Below are 16,239 nucleotides of genomic sequence, written 5' to 3' on the forward strand. Positions count from 1 at the left end.
CCTGTTTCCCTGACTTGCTTTCCCACCAGCCATCTTCCCCAAGCAACTAGAGAACAGACTGTGTTATTCTCCTACATAAAAACCTGCCAGTGGCCTGCTATAGAATTAGAATAAAATCCAAATCCTTTCCATAAGGGGGGTGTCTATTAACTGGCTGAGTCTATCTTCTTTTGTTCTCTTCTCCCCAGTCCCATTCACTTTGTTCAGACACTCCAGCCTCCCTGCTGTTCCTGTGCTACCCAGGCATATGCTGTCTTAGGGCCTTTGGACTTGCTGTTCCCTTTGCCTCGAATATTCTTCCCCCAGGTTTCTCTGTGGCTTCTCCTTCCCTTTGGTCAGGTGTTCAATCAAATGTCACCTTCCCAGTGAATACTTTTCTCACTACCCTTTCTAAAATATCAGCTCCCCCCCACACATATACATACTCACATACACACACACGCACACACTTCCTAACCCCCCTCCACTGTTTATTTTTCCATTTGTTTACTATTTATCCTCAATATCTAGGCTATAGAAGGTGCTTAATGAACATTTATTAAATGAATGAATGACTTCGTGACTGCCTCATCACTCAGGTCCTAATTCAAATGTCACTTCCTCTAAGAGGCCTCGCCAGCCACATCCAGTTTAAAATACCCAGCATAGCTGTATACATTATTTTATACTCTTTTTAGCACTTAGTATCTGGATTATCTTGTTTGTTTGCTTACAGATTTATAGTCTGTATCCTAAACCTAGAATGGGAGCTTCCTGGGGGCAGAGGTCCTGCCTATCTTGTTTACATCCATTGCCTTGGCATCCAGAATAGTTCTGGGCATGTTAAAATGTTCAATAAATAAAAGATGAATGAATGCATGGCTAAAGGGAAAAGACCTGAGCAGCTGAACAAATTGACCTTCTGAAAGAAATTGCTGCATATAAATGAATACATTTTTAGGGGAACTAAATTGCCCAGTTATATTCATAGCAAATTTACATGTTAGGAAATTGAAGGCTCCCTCTCCATGGGCTCCATTCTCTGTAAAAGTAAATCACAGTAACTGAAGTAGACATGAAATGACAGGCTCTTCTGGTTTAAACAAAACATTTAAAACCCTCATGGATCTAATACTCTAGCAAAGAAGACTGACAGTAAGCTAATGATCATATGTGTGATGAATATTTACATGTGGGGCTTATAAATATATAACATAGACTTCAGTTGGGTTGGGAGGCAGGTATGGTTGTGGAAAACTTCCCTTTGAAAGAGATATTTGAAATACGTGGACTAAGACTTGAAGTGGCTGGTAGACGGGGATCATGGAAGAAGGTTGGGGAAAGACTGTTGCCAGCATGGTGGGCAGCATGCAAAGCACATGATAAGAAGTGCCATCATATCGTAAAAGCAGAGAGGCTTAAAGTTCTTAATAGGCCTTCCTGTGCACCTAATGACAGGCAATTAATGATCTATTGGGGGCTCTCTAACAGCAGAGACACTGCCTTATCAAACCAAAGACCCGCAGGTCACAGGAGAATTGAAGTACAGCAGCTTCTGTTTATTGATCTGACGCAACACTATGTGATAAGCCCTACACATCTGCAATCTGGAAATAATCTTTGTTAAAACCTCAGATATGCAGATGATACCACCCTATGGCAGACAGTGAAGAGGAACTAAAAAGCCTCTTGATGAAAGTGAAAGTGGAGAGTGAAAAAGTTGGCTTAAAGCTCAACGTTCAGAAAACGAAGATCATGGCATCTGGTCCCATCACTTCATGGGAAATAGATGGGGAAACAGTGGAAACAGTGTCAGACTTTATCTTTTTGGGCTCCAAAATCACTGCAGATGGTGACTGCAGCCATGAAATTAAAAGACACTTACTCCTTGGAAGGAAAGTTATGACCAACCTAGACAGCATATTGAAAAGCAGAGACATTACTTTTCCAACAAAGGTCCATCTAGTCAAGTATGGTTTTTCCAGTGGTCATGTATGGATGCAAGATTTGGACTGTGAAGAAAGCTGAGCGCCAAAGAATTGATGCTTTTGAACTGTGGTGTTGGAGAAGACTCTTGAGAGTCCCTTGGACTGCAAGGAGATCCAACCAGTCCATTCTGAAGGAGATCAGCCCTGGGATTTCTTTGAAAGGACTGATATTGAAGCTGAAACTCCAGTACTTTGGCCACCTCATGCGAAGAGTTGCCTCGTTGAAAAAGACTCTGATGCTGGGAGGGATTGGGGGCAGGAGGAGAAGGGGACGACAGAGGATGAGATGGCTGGATGGCATCACGGACTCGATGGACGTGAGTCTGAGTGAACTCCGGGAGATGGTGATGGACAGGGAGCCCTGGCGTGCTGCGATTCATGGGGTCGCAAAGAGTCGGACACGACTGAGTGACTGAACTGAACTGAACTGGATAGATACTAATACAGGCCTCAGTTGGTCTTACCTATCTTGTTATACAAGTTCTCAGTCAATCCTCAAGGACACTGTGAGCCGGTCATGATGACTGTGCCTATTTTACACACAAAGAAACCAAGTTTCAGAAAACTGAAGGACTCACTTAAGATCATTCAACAAGGGGATGCAAGTACCTGATGAAAAATCAGACTTGGCTTATCCTAAAGCCCTTATCCTAATCCAGGCAACAAGTTTCCAGAAAATTAACCTAACAGATGGTCTTTTTCTTTCTCTGAGGCTTAGGAAACAATTTCCAAGGCCAAAGAACTAATCTCTTTGTTAAGCCTCTGATTATCCTGTCCACACTGTCATTTTATACTGAAAAATGGGGCCTGGAAAGAAGCCATTAGCAGAAAAAGGTCTATTTTACAGTTTCAGGCTGGAATTGCCAAAAATCAAAGTTCCCCAGCCCACTACAGCATATGGTCCTATGAAGCCCAGGGCCAAAAACAAGCCTATATCACTTATTATTCAGACCCCTCACATCCAGGGGAACTGTACATTGACAGACACAGCAGTGGGAGACAGGGTCACTTCCTTGATAGATAACCTTGGGCAAGTGACTTAATTTAAACTACTTTTCTCATGTGCTCAACCAGGCTAATAGTGGTATTACTTTATAACAATAATGGCTAACGATTATATAAGACTTAACACAGACCAGATACCAATCTAAGCATCTGACGTGTATTAACTCATTTAATCCTTTCCACAGCCCCATGGGAGAGGCTGAGGAAGACCCGTTATTCTCCCCTTCTTATGGAAGAGTAAATGAGGCACAGTTTGAGTAACTTGCCCAGCTTCACACAATAGAACTGAGACTTGAACCCAAGCCATCAGTGAATGTCTCACTGCTGCTGCTGCTGCTGCTAAGTCGCTTTAGTCGTGTCCGACTCTGTGCGACCCCATAGACAGTAGGCCACCGGGCTGGGATTCTCCAGGCAAGAACACTGGAGTGGGTTGCCATTTCCTTCTCCAATGCATGAAAGTGAGAAGTGAAAGTGAAGTCGCTCAGTCGTGTCCGACTCTTAGCGACCCCATGGACTGCAGCCCACCAAGGTTCCTCCGTCCATGGGATTTTCCAGGCAAGAGTACTGGAGTGGGGTGCCATTGCCTTCTCCGGAACGTCTCACTACCAGTCCATAAAACGTCTTCATGTTTTAAGGATTACATGAGATGATGCACATAAAACATTTTTGGCACAGAACCTGGTACACAGTAAGTGCTTAGTTAATGCTATCTCATTATTTTTATTGTAATCACCAACATCATTTAAAAACTAAAGCAGAAGATAGCATTTAAAACTGAGCCATAACAGCACAACTCCAGAGAGCAGACATTTGACATTTTCAGAATTGTCTTATAAAAAGAGAAGCCCTATTTTCAAGGCAGGAGCTTAAAACCCATCTTAGAGGGATGGCGCTTTTTTAAGCATCCCATTTACGCAAGCAGTTCAATAAATGCCAAGGGAGCTGAATAGCACTGCAGACCAACCACTGCAGGAATTCTCCTTTAACAGCCCCCAAATCCATTTGGAATATAGTCAGCAGGGGATTGGTAGTGTACTCATCCTTGCCATCTCTGCCCCCCTATGTGACAAACTTGAGAAGTTGCCACATCCTTTCAGAAAGAAGAAGAAAATAAAAACTAATTAGAAAAGGCTTACATTGCAATGAGAAGCCACTTTACAGCTAAACTCAATCAGAAGCAGTAAGAAGGACTGTGAAGCTGTGAGTGGAGTTTTGATCCTCTTCCCACAGCGGGCTCTTCCTCGAAAACTAATGACACCATGTCAGAGGGGCCTTCTCTACAATCCCATCTAAAGCAGGTGTCCCCGCTCACCCTATTTTTCAGCATCATGCAGTGCAATCCCTAATTATCTCATGTAACTTGTTTGTTTCTTATCACACACATCTCTGTTAAAAAAAAAAAATCCCCAGCACCTACTAGATGGTCAATAAGTATTTGTTGGATAAAAGAGATATAAAATCCAGTCTCTATTCACATCTCATTTCTGAAATACGCTGAAAGTGAAAGTCGCTCAGTCGTGCCTGACTCTTTGCGACCTCACAGACTATACAGTCCATGGGATTCTCCAGACAAGGATACTGGAGTGGGTAGCCTTTTGCTTCTCCAGGGGATCTTCCTAACCCAGGGATCGAACCCAGGTCTCCCACATTGCAGGTGGATTCTTTACCAGCTGAGCCACAAGGGAAGCCCAAGAACACTGGAGTGGGGAGCCTATCCCTTCTCTGGGGAGCTTCCTGACCCAAGAATCGAACCGGGGTCTCCTGCATTGTAGGTGGATTCTTTACCAGCTGAGCTATCAGGAAGCACTGGAAAAACATTGAAGGGTGGCTAAATGTACAATTCACAGCAATCACTACCAAAATTCTCTTTTCTCTCCTACACTCTAGCATAGTGCTGTCTAACAGAAATATACTAGTAACAGCCACCTATGAAATTTTAAATTTTCTAGCAGCCACATTTTAAAAAGTAAAGGGGATCAAGCAAAAAGCTTTAATAATCTAATCCAAATATTATCAACACATAACCAATATTTAAAAGTTATTAATGAGATCTTCTAGTCTTTTGTTGTTGTTACTGTCTTCAAAATACAATGTATATGTGATCTTCATGGGACCTCTCAACTTGAACTAGCCACATTTCATGTGTTGAATGTGACCAGTGGCTGCCATATTAGACAGTCCAACTCTAGCACCTTAAAACACTGAAGAGCCTCTCTCTCCCTCTCTACTATCTCAGGAAAGCACTCTCCCTTTCTGCATTTGTTGATCCCTCTGCCTGGAATTTTCACTCCTTCCCCAGTAGGTACTTTCTCATTCAGATCACCAAGCTATATCATTTATTGCCTGTTGTTTAATAGCTGTCATTCAACATTAGAGCATGATTCTTGTGAGGCAAGGACCTTATTGTATCCCCAGAGCCTAGCACAGTGCCTGGTATATCCTAGGCCCCCAATGAGTATTTATGAATGGATGAAATCAGGAATGAATGAATGAACAAATGACCTCATTAGATCCCATGCCTTCTTTCCTTTGCACCATGGTATCCTAGAGGACACAGACCCACCCTACTCTAGCACTCCTGTAGAGAGTGTGAACCATACTTTTGTTCAGGGTCTTAATTATTTGGGGCCATGAACCCATGAACACTTGTGACACCCCTGAGTCTTTTCTCAAAACAAAATTTTTGATTCATATTGATGTATGTGGCAAAAACCAATACAATATTGTAAAGCAATTATCCTCCAATAAATAAATAATAAAAAATGAAGTTTTTAAATACATAAAATAAAATCCACAGAATTACAAAGAAAATTGATTATATACGATTAAAGTTGGGCATTTTTTTCTTAAAATTGTGTATGGTAATATAGCACTTTTTATTAATGTACTAAATAACAAGATATAACAACAAGTCTAATAACTTTCCTGATTTTGAAGTAGCTGTAAGCATACATACTATTGAGAGATTTGTCAAGTCTATGTTCGATACAGGATACAGGATGCTTGGGGCTGGTGCACGGGGATCATCCAGAGAGATGATATGGGGTGGGATGTGGGAGGAGGGTTCAGGATTGGGAACTCATTTACACCCGTGGCTGATTCATGTCAATGTATGGCAAAACCAATACAGTATTGTAAAGCAAAATAAAGTAAAAATAAAAATTAAAAAAAGAAAGAAATGTTTGAATGTGAAAGTGAAACTATTTATAATTCTTGTGGGTAACAATGTGTAATATTATTCTATTCCTAACTGAAGGAGATGCATTCCAGTTAGGGAAAATAGATAAATTTTCTTTCCCACCCAATTTTGAATTCTACTCACTTCTTTGTGAGATTTCCCTGGTGGTCCAGTGGTTAAGACTCCACACTCCCAATGCAGGGGGCAGGGGTTTGATCTCTGGTCAGGGAACTAAGATCCCACATTCCATGCAGTGTGGCCAAAAACAAATATTCAATTTTTGGCATCCTTGAACTCCAAGATCCTCCAATTTAGTGTGAGAATTCAGCTCTTCAACTTGGTCCTTCTTTTCCTTAGAGGGAAGGATTTGAGGAGATAATTATAAAATGTCTCAATGTTCCTTTTCCACTGAAGTCTAGGGGTTGGGAGTAGAGGATGAGGGGTGAGATGAAGGCGAATGCATTAAAAATATATTCTGCCCAAGTATCATACACACTAGTCAGAAACATGAACATTAGATTCTCACTGGCTGCCTCTCTCACTACCTAACTTTGCAAACAAGGCAAATATCAGCCTCTTTGAATTTTAGCTGCTTCATCCATAAGGTTAAGTAAGATTTTCTACTCACAGGATGGACAGCAAGGTGAAACATGATAATAAACTTACCAAAAGCCAGGCACCACATGTGAACTCAGTGGGTATGTCCTGCAGTGCTGTTTCCATTGGCCCGTGTCTGTCTTATCCCCTTCCTCTAATAAAAGTTCCAGTGTCCAGCAGGCGCTCCACACTCAGTTTCTGAGTTGGTCTAATTGGCACCACTGGCCATCTTTACTCTGTACTCAGGTCAGCCTCCTTTATTGGCTCTTATCAGGCTGTGTGCTCTGCTGGAAAGGGATTGGAATTATCTAGGCTTGACCTGGCATCCTCAAGGTCTGTGGATAGGTGAGCCTGATCAAGTTACATTATTCTTCAGGGCTGCATGTTAACATGATAAGTAATGGGTCTCTCTCTCAGAGACAAAATAAGGATTAAGTGAATGCAGTTTCGTTTAATAAATGTTAGTTGTCTTTCCTTGGATTTTTTTTTAATGGAAATTAATTACTATGAGGGGCATTCAGGCAGAGCATAAATTGTTGAAAAGGGAAGTAAAATGAAAAAACAGGCTTTGCTACCAAAAGTTCATTTCATGTTCATCAATTCTATTTTTCTGACTTTCAGGTTTCCTAAACAAGCATCCAACTAAACATTTATATTAGGAAAAATTGAGAGTTCCCAATAAGAAAATAATAAGCCCTGAGAACCTACCCCAACTATCATAATTGGTCCCCAACATGAGGGTCAGATTCTGCTGCTGGCAATAGAACAGTGGAAGAGTAACTTTGCTTTATGGGAGAAATAGGGAATTCAGATTGCTCTTAGCTATGGCCAGGAACACCCATGAGCAACGGAACTCCCTCTGAACTGTCCTGTAACCCAGGGATTTTTAAATGATGTCCATGCAGAAGACAGTTCAGGACAGTTCAGTTCAGTTCAGTTCAGTTCAGTCACTCAGTCGTGTCCGACTCTTTGCGACCCCATGAATCGCAGCACGCCAAGGCCTCCCTGTCCATCACCATCTCCCGGAGTTCACTCAGATTCACGTCCATCGAGTCCGTGATGCCATCCAGCCGTGTCATCCTCTGTCGTCCCCTTCTCCTCCTGCCCCCAATCCCTCCCAGCATCAGAGTCTTTTCCAATGAGTCAACTCTTTGCATGAGGTGGCCAAAGGAGCTTGAGGAGCTCAGCTTCAGGAGCTTGAGGAGCTTCAGCTTTAGCATCATTCCTTCCAAAGAAATCCCAGGGCTGATCTCCTTCAGAATGGACTGCTTGAATCTCCTTGCAGTCCGAGGGACTCTCAAGAGTCTTCTCCAACACCACAGTTCAAAAGCATCAATTCTTCGGTGCTCAGCTTTCTTTACAGTCCAACTCTCACATCCATACATGACCACTGGAAAAACTATATCCTTGACTAGACAGACCTTTGTTGACAAACTAATGTCTCTGCTTTTGAATATGCTATCTAGGTTGGTCATAATTTTTCTTCCAAGGAGTAAGCGTCTTTTAGTTTCATGGCTGCAGTCACCATCTGCAGTGATTTTGGAGCCCAAAAAGATAAAGTCTGACACTGTTTCCACTGTTTCCCCATCTATTTCCCATGAAGTGATGGGACCAGATGCCATGATCTTCGTTTTCTGAATGTTGAGCTTTAAGCCAAGTTTTTCACTCTCTTCTTTCACTTTAATCAAGAGACTTTTTAGTTCCTCTTCACTTTCTGCCATAAGGGTGGTGTCATCTGTATATCTGAGGTTATTGAGATTTCTCCTGGCAATCTTGATTCCAGCTTGTGCTTCTTCCAGCCCAGTGTCTCTCATGATGTACTCTGCATAGAAGTTAAATAAGCAGGGTGACAATATACAGCCTTGACGTACTCCTTTTCCTATTTGGAACCAGTCTGTTATTCCATGTCCAGTTCTAACTGTTGCTTCCTGACCTGCATACAGGTTTCTCAAGAGGCCGGTCAGGTGGTCTGGTATTACCATCTCTCTCAGAATTTTCCACAGTTTATTGTGATCCACACAGTCAAAGGCTTGGGCATAGTCAATAAAGCAGAAATAAATGTTTTTCTGGAACTCTCTTGGTTTTTCAATGATCTAGCGGATGTTGGCAATTTGATCTCTGGTTCCTCTGCCTTTTCTAAAACCAGCTTGAACATCTGGAAGTTCACAGTTCACGTATTGCTGAAACTTGGCTTGGAGAATTTTGAGCATTACTTTACTAGAATGTGAAATGAGTGCAATTGTGCGGTAGTTTGAGCATTCTTTGGCATTGCCTTTCTTTGGGTTGGGATGAAAACTGACCTTTTCCAGTCCTGAAGCCACTGCTGAGTTTTCCAAATTTGCTGGCATATTTAGCACAGCACTTTGACAGCATCATCTTTCAGGATTTGAAATAGCTTGATTGGAATTCCATCACCTCCACTAGCTTTGTTCGTAGTGATGCTTTCTAAGGCCCACTTGACTTCACACTCCAGGATGTCTGGCTCTAGGTGAGTAATCAGACCACTGTGATTATCTTGGTCGTGAAGATCTTTTTTGTATAGTTCTTCTGTGTATTCAGCAGCACTGAACAAGCTGAAATTCCTGCAGCAATCAGGTCTCTCATTTTGATTTCCTGCTTCCCTTTCTTGTACCTTGATTTCTCTCACCTCTATTTTTGGACACCATACTCCTCTTCAACTCTTGTGGTTAATACTATACAGTAATACTTGCTGCTTATTGAATATCTACTGTAGGCCAGAAGACAGAAGAGTATAAATAGAGACTGGTTCTCAGAGGCCAATTTCAGTACTGTGTGTATTCCCCAATTATAACCACCATCTCCCACCTCCTCCTAAACCCAAAGTGCTGGGAGAAACAATTCATTCTCCAGACAGGAGTGGCCTTGGAGTCAGATAGGCCTGGATATCTGCTCAGTCACTTACCACCTGGATAGACTTCAACATCATAATTTGTTTTGAAGCCTCAATCTTCCTCAACCGTAAAATAGAGAACATATCACCACTGCAAGTACTTGAGATTCTATAGAGAAAGCACCTGGCCTACAGTAGATATTCAACAAACAGCAAGTATTATTGTATAGTATGAACCACAAGAGTTGAAGAGGAATATGGTGTCCAAAAATAGAGGAGGTGAGAGAAATCAAGGTACAAGAAAGGGAAGCAGGAAATCAAAATGAGAGACCTGATTGCTGCAGGAATTTCAGCTTGTTCAGTGCTGCTGTGAAGTAAATGATAATGTAGGGATGATTAGAAGGTAATTTTAAGTACTACAAAAACGAGTTATTCATGAACATAGCACATAGCACAAGATTAAAAGGGACATGTACAGGAGGCCAATTATAGATCTCATCTCTAGTGTCTTATCACAAGTCACACTGCACGATGGGCCAGTCCCAGCCCTTCCTGTGAACATCACTGTTCACCAAAAGACTTGGAAGGGAAAATCCCTCCATTGCATAAAGTGATGACAACAATTAAAATATCAGAAAAAAAGGAACTGTCACTATTTCTTTGACGACCAGGTTAATTTTAGCTTTTCAATTTCCCTTCCCTGACTTTTGGAACCTTTGTAACCAGTGACAATCTAAAGCACTAAGAATATGTGAAATTTATTAGTTGTTCATTATTTAACTCCATTTCCAAGTTCTCTTTTCCCTTGGAGTTGCACATAGGGAAGCATCAGTGCCAATGGTAAAAAGGAGGCTGATTTTGCTTTCACACTCTAACCAGAGTCCCAGGAAGCTCTGTTCTCAATGAATAATGTTTCTTCTTTCTTTGTCTACTCCCTGTATCTTCTCTCTCCTTCCAGTCATGTTACCTCCTCTCCTCTCAGACAGTTATGTCACCTATCAGGACTCTGTGGAAAAGCATCAGGCCAGGGCCCACAGGCACACAAAAAATGTGGGGGTGACGTCAGCTTTTGCCATGTGCAGGGCATTAGCCTAGATGTTGAGGAAAAAGATGCTCGTGGCCATTAGGTACTTGCAATCTACTTATTCTACACAACTAGGTAAAAGCCATTCCTTAACAGAATACAAGGTTCCCACAGTCCACCTCCAGTCCTCACTCCCAGCCCCACCTTTCACTGCTTCTGCTACCACAATGCAGACTAGAACCCAGAACTAACTCCAGGTCCTAGTACTTTACATGGAGCTGTGATACATCTGAAAACCTAAGAGAAAGCCAAGTTTAAATCCAACACTACCACTTACAAACTATGTGACTTAGGCAAATTTCTTAACTTCTCCGGACTTCAATTGCCCTATTTATAAATGTGGATGATAATACTTTTTTTCATAGGATCACATGAAGATTAAACAAGATGACACCTGACAAGTGCTTGATGCGTGAATGACAGAAAGCTCCCTCTAGATGCCCATCTCTCCCCACTATGTTAGATGTGGGTAGAAACAAAGGAGGAAGAAGGAAGTTCCCTGTTAAAACACTGTTTTCTTCCATATCAATATACCAATAAGAGATTCTGTTGTTTCAACAATCTTATTATAAAAGCAAGTCACCTCTGTGTATGTTAAGCTTATCAATTTCCACCTTTGTATAATCTATTTAAATTAGGACACTACCTTTCAGAGTTTGAAATTTTAGTGTTATGATTTCAATGTAGAGGAACAAGGTTATTTTAAAAGCCTTTTCTCTGGTGGCTCAGAGGTTAAAGCATCTGCCTGCAATGTGGGAGACCTGGGTTTGATCCCTGGGTTGGGAAGATCCCCTGGAGAAGGAAATGGCAACCCACTCCAGTATTCTTGCCTGGAGAATCCCATGGATGGAGAAGCCTGGTGGGCTACAGTCCACAGGCTACCAAAGAGTCGGACACGACTGAGCGACTTCACTCTTTTTAGGAATGAAGCTGATGGCAAGCAAAACTTTGGACATTCATAACACAGCAACTGAATGGCTGAAGAACAGGGTTGGGATGGGGGAAAGGAAAACCAGAAAATAAAAGAGAATAGGATAAGGATCTTGAGAGGGAAACAGAAGGCCATTACATACACACTTGTCCCACTTTGTCATTGTGCCTTCGACTCTGGTGGCCCCTGGAATGTCACTGACAATCACCCAAACTTCTGCCTTTGGCATACTGACAGTGGATTGAGACATCAGGATGCATTTGTCAGGCTGCCTTGTCAGCTTGCCCCAGTTCAGGCAGACTTCTTAGCAGAGGCTCTTGCCGCTCCAGTCCAGCACAGGTAGCTCCCATACAAAACCCTTCCCTCTCTCCTACTGAGATGACAAAGAAAGGATGGAAAAGGAAATGAGGGAAAGGATGGAAAAGGAAATGAGGGAAAGGATGGAGAAAGATGAGCATACATAAAAGTAAGTCAGAATCTTACTGTTTCCCTACTGCTCCTGCATAAGTAGTACGATACTTCCAAGCCAAAGGACTATAAGAATTTATCCCCCACCATTGCTCACCAAAAATGAAGATCATGCCATCTAGTCCCAGCACTTCATGACAAATAGATGGGGAATCAATGGAAACAGTGACAGATTTTATTTTCCTGGGCTCCAAAATCACTGCAGATGGTGACTGCAGCCATGAAATTAAAAGGGCTTCCTCCTTGGAAGAAAAGCTATGACAAACATAGACAGCATATTAAAAAGCAGAGACATTACTTTGCCAACAAAGTCTGTATAGTCAAACCTACGGTTTTTCCAGTAGTCATGCAAGGATGTGAGAGTTGGTCCATTGATGCTTTTGAACTGTGGTACTAGAGAAGATGCTTGAGAGTCTCTTGGGTTATAAGGAGATCAAATCAGTCAGTCCTAAAGGAAATCAGTCCTGAATATTCATTGGAAGGACTGAGGCTGAAGCTGAAGCTCCAGTACTTTGGCTACCTGATGTAAAGAGCTAACTCATTGGAAAATACCCTGATGCTGGAAAGATTGAAGGCAGGAGGAGAAGGGGATGACAGAGGATGAGATGGTTGGATGGCATCACCAACTTGATGGATATGAGTTTGAGCAAGCTCCGGGAGTTGGCAATGGACAGTGTGCTGCAGTCCATGGGGTCACAAAGAGTCGAACATGACTGAGCAACTGAACTAACTATTCCTCATATTCTCCTTAACATCTTGCCTGTATATGCCATTTCAGATGTTTTCAAAACATTTGATTTTCATAATATATTGTAAATAGATTGTAAGCAGAGCAGGTAGGACTATCCCTACCTTGTGTTTAAAAACACAAGGAGACTATGGTCTAAAAATGTTGGTCCTTTCTCAGATTCCAACCACTCATTAGGAAATAGGCTGCTTTAGGACCAAAATCTCTTGACTATGTATTCCAAAAAATGAGTCAGTTCTCAAGTTTTACACTAGGCTTTTAAATCACTATCACACCAGAGTGGGAGGTTTCCACTGTGTGAGGCTGTAGGCAAGAATGGGAAAGCTGCAAGTTTCAAACTCTGCCTTCTAGGGACTTCCCTGATGGTGCAGTGGATAAGAACCCACCAGCCAATGCACGGGACACAGATTTGATCCCTAGTCCACGAAGACTCCACATGCCATGGAACAACAAAGCCCAGATGCTAAAATTACTGAGCCAAGCTCTAGAGCCCAAGAGCTGCAACTACCAAGCCCATATGCTGCAACTACTGAAGCTCATGTGCTCTAGGGTCCACCAAGAGAAGCCATCGCAATAAGACGGCTCTGTCGCAGGTACCACCCACTCCCACTGCTGAGTAAACAAGTACCCCTTGGCAACTCTCAGTCCTAGAAACAGGCCCACATGTGTCAAGCATAGAGAAGAGACCCTGGAAGTGAGCTCAGGACCTCTATGGGCAGGGAATTTGGGGTCTCTAAAAAAGGGGCACACTCTACATGGGCACAGGCATTTATCCCTGCAGGCGAAAATGTTGCAAGAGGGCCAGAGTGGGGCCTAAAGTGTAGGCCCAGGACAGCAACCCTATAGCTCAGGTCTAAGGGGAGTTTTGCCCAAGAATATCTGTTCTTTTCCACCTCCAAGTATCAACTCCTAGCTGACAAAGTCTATTCATTAAGACTTCTTCACCTGTAATGCTTATAAAGAATGTACATGTCCTATTTTAATGATTCTCAACCCTGTTTTCCTGGAAATTCTTTCATTATCTTGAAAAGAAAGACAAGAATTCTCAAAAATCATTTTACCATGATTAATATTAATCTTAAAAGATAGAACGCTTATCCACAATTACCAAAAAGTAGAAATGACCCAAATGTCTACCAATGGATGAATATGTAAACAAAATGTGGTTTATGAATACGGTAGAGTATTATTTAGCCATAAAATGAAATTCTGATATATGCTATAACATGGATGAAGCTTGGGGACATTATGCTAAGTGAAATGAGACAGACAAAAAAGGACAAATATTGTATAATTCTGTTTATGTGAGTTACCTACAATCAGCAAATTCATAAATACAGAAAGTAGAATAGTGGTTACCATGGGTTAGGAGGAGGGGGAATGGAAAGTTGTTGTTTAATGGGCAGAAGGTTTCTGCCTGGGATGATGAAAAAGTTCTAGAAAAAGATAGTGATGGAGGTTGTATAACAGTGACTACGTAGTTAATGCTAATGAACTGTGCAATTTAAAATGGTTCAAATAGTAAATATTATGTTATGTATATTTTGCCACAACTTTTTAAAAAGATAAAATGCTACTGTACATCCTCAAGGTTTTCTGGAGAGGAATGTTAAAGAAGAAAGACGAGAGAGCTCAAAATTAAATTTCCAAAAACATTGCCACCTCCAAAAAGACTACGAATAGTTCTCTAAGGGAAACTGTATATTTCAGCACAATCCAAGTGTCACAATTATTCTTTTCCCTCTTCATTTGTACCTTGTCCCTTATCATAGGAGCCTGCAATTTAAATAAATTGATTCTTCCTCCTTCGCTGTTCTGTACCACAATAACTGAAGATATACACCAAATTAAAAACCACCCCAAGGCTAATGCTAAACTCAACATTGCTGCTAAATCAGTCCTAGACTACAGAGTTAAAACTCTTCACAAACACCTACCAAGAATTATTCATGGGGAGGAGGTTCTTTCTAATTTTCAGTTTTCATGGATTTTTAAATTAAATGAACCCTCTGCACCCACACTCATGCCTAATAGATACAGAAATTTGTACTGGTATTCAGAAAATGATGACACACTACAGATGTGATTGCTGAAGCAATTATTCCTCTGTTACTTTAAAAATTGTCACACACCATTTTTAGCCAGGTCTTCACTGCCAGAGTGGGAAACGAGGCAATGGTCTAATTCATTATATCTCAATTATCTGGGCAACTGTCTGAATTCTTATCTCCCTTTTGTCAGTGAAAATAAAACATGATTGGAGAAGTTAAACATGACAAGAATGGGCTTAGAAAATTTTCATAAAACTTCCTGATTTCTCTCCTCTGTGAACACATTCATGCCAGTCTCTCACTATCATTTCAGTTCAGTTCAGTTGCTCAATCACTCAGTCACGTGTGACTTTTTGTGACCCCATGGACTACAGCATGCCAGGCTTCCCTGTCCAGCACCAACTCCTGGAGCTTGCTCAAACTCATGTCCATTGAGTCGGTGATGCCATCCAGCCATCTCATCCTCTGTCGTCCCTTTTTCCTCCTGCCTTCAATCTTTCCTGCTTCAGGGTCTTTCCCAAGGAGTCAGTTCTTCACATCAGGTGGCCAAAGTAGTGAAGATTCAGCTTTAGCCTCAGTCCTTCCAATAAATATTCAGAACTGATTTCCTATAGGATTGACTGGTTTAATCTTCTTGCTGTCCAAGGGGCTCTCAAGAGTTTTCTTCAACACCACAGTTCGAAAGCATTAATTCTTCAGCATTTAGCTTCTTAAACCTGCTCCTCAAAGTGTAACCCAAAGACCTGCAGCATCAGCACCATCTGGGAGCTTTCTAAAAAATGCTGCCACATCGAGAGCAAAACCCTAGATCCACTGAATAAGATTTCCAGTTATACACCATTTCCTAGGATCTTCACATGTACTATAAAATTTAAGAAGCCCTACTATGTTAGTTTCTTGTCGCTGTTATAACAGATTATCACAAATTTCATTGCTGAAAATGATAGAAATTTCATTTCTCACACTTCTGGAGGCCAGGTGTCCAAAATCCGTTTCACTGGACTGAAATCAAGGTACTGGCAGGACCACTTCCACTCCAGATGCCTGAGAGAAGAATCTGTCCCTTGCTTCTTCTAGCTTCTGGTGGCTGCTGGCTTCCTCAGCTATAACCACTCTCTGCCTGCATCTTCACAAGATACATGTCAGATCTCTCTCTGCTCTGTCTCTTGTAAGGACAGCTGTGATATAATTAAAAATAATCTCCTCATCTCAAGACCCTTAATTTAAATCACACCTGCGAAGACTCTTTCCAAATAAAGTAAACACTTCAGACTTTGGGGATTAGTACCTGGATATAATTCCCTGATGGCTCAGTGGTAATCTGCTCGCCAATGCAGGAGACGTGGGTTCTATCCCTGG

Source organism: Oryx dammah, unplaced genomic scaffold (genome assembly GCF_014754425.2).
Source record: "Oryx dammah isolate SB20612 unplaced genomic scaffold, SCBI_Odam_1.1 HiC_scaffold_18, whole genome shotgun sequence".
Classification (NCBI taxonomy): Eukaryota; Metazoa; Chordata; class Mammalia; order Artiodactyla; family Bovidae; genus Oryx; species Oryx dammah.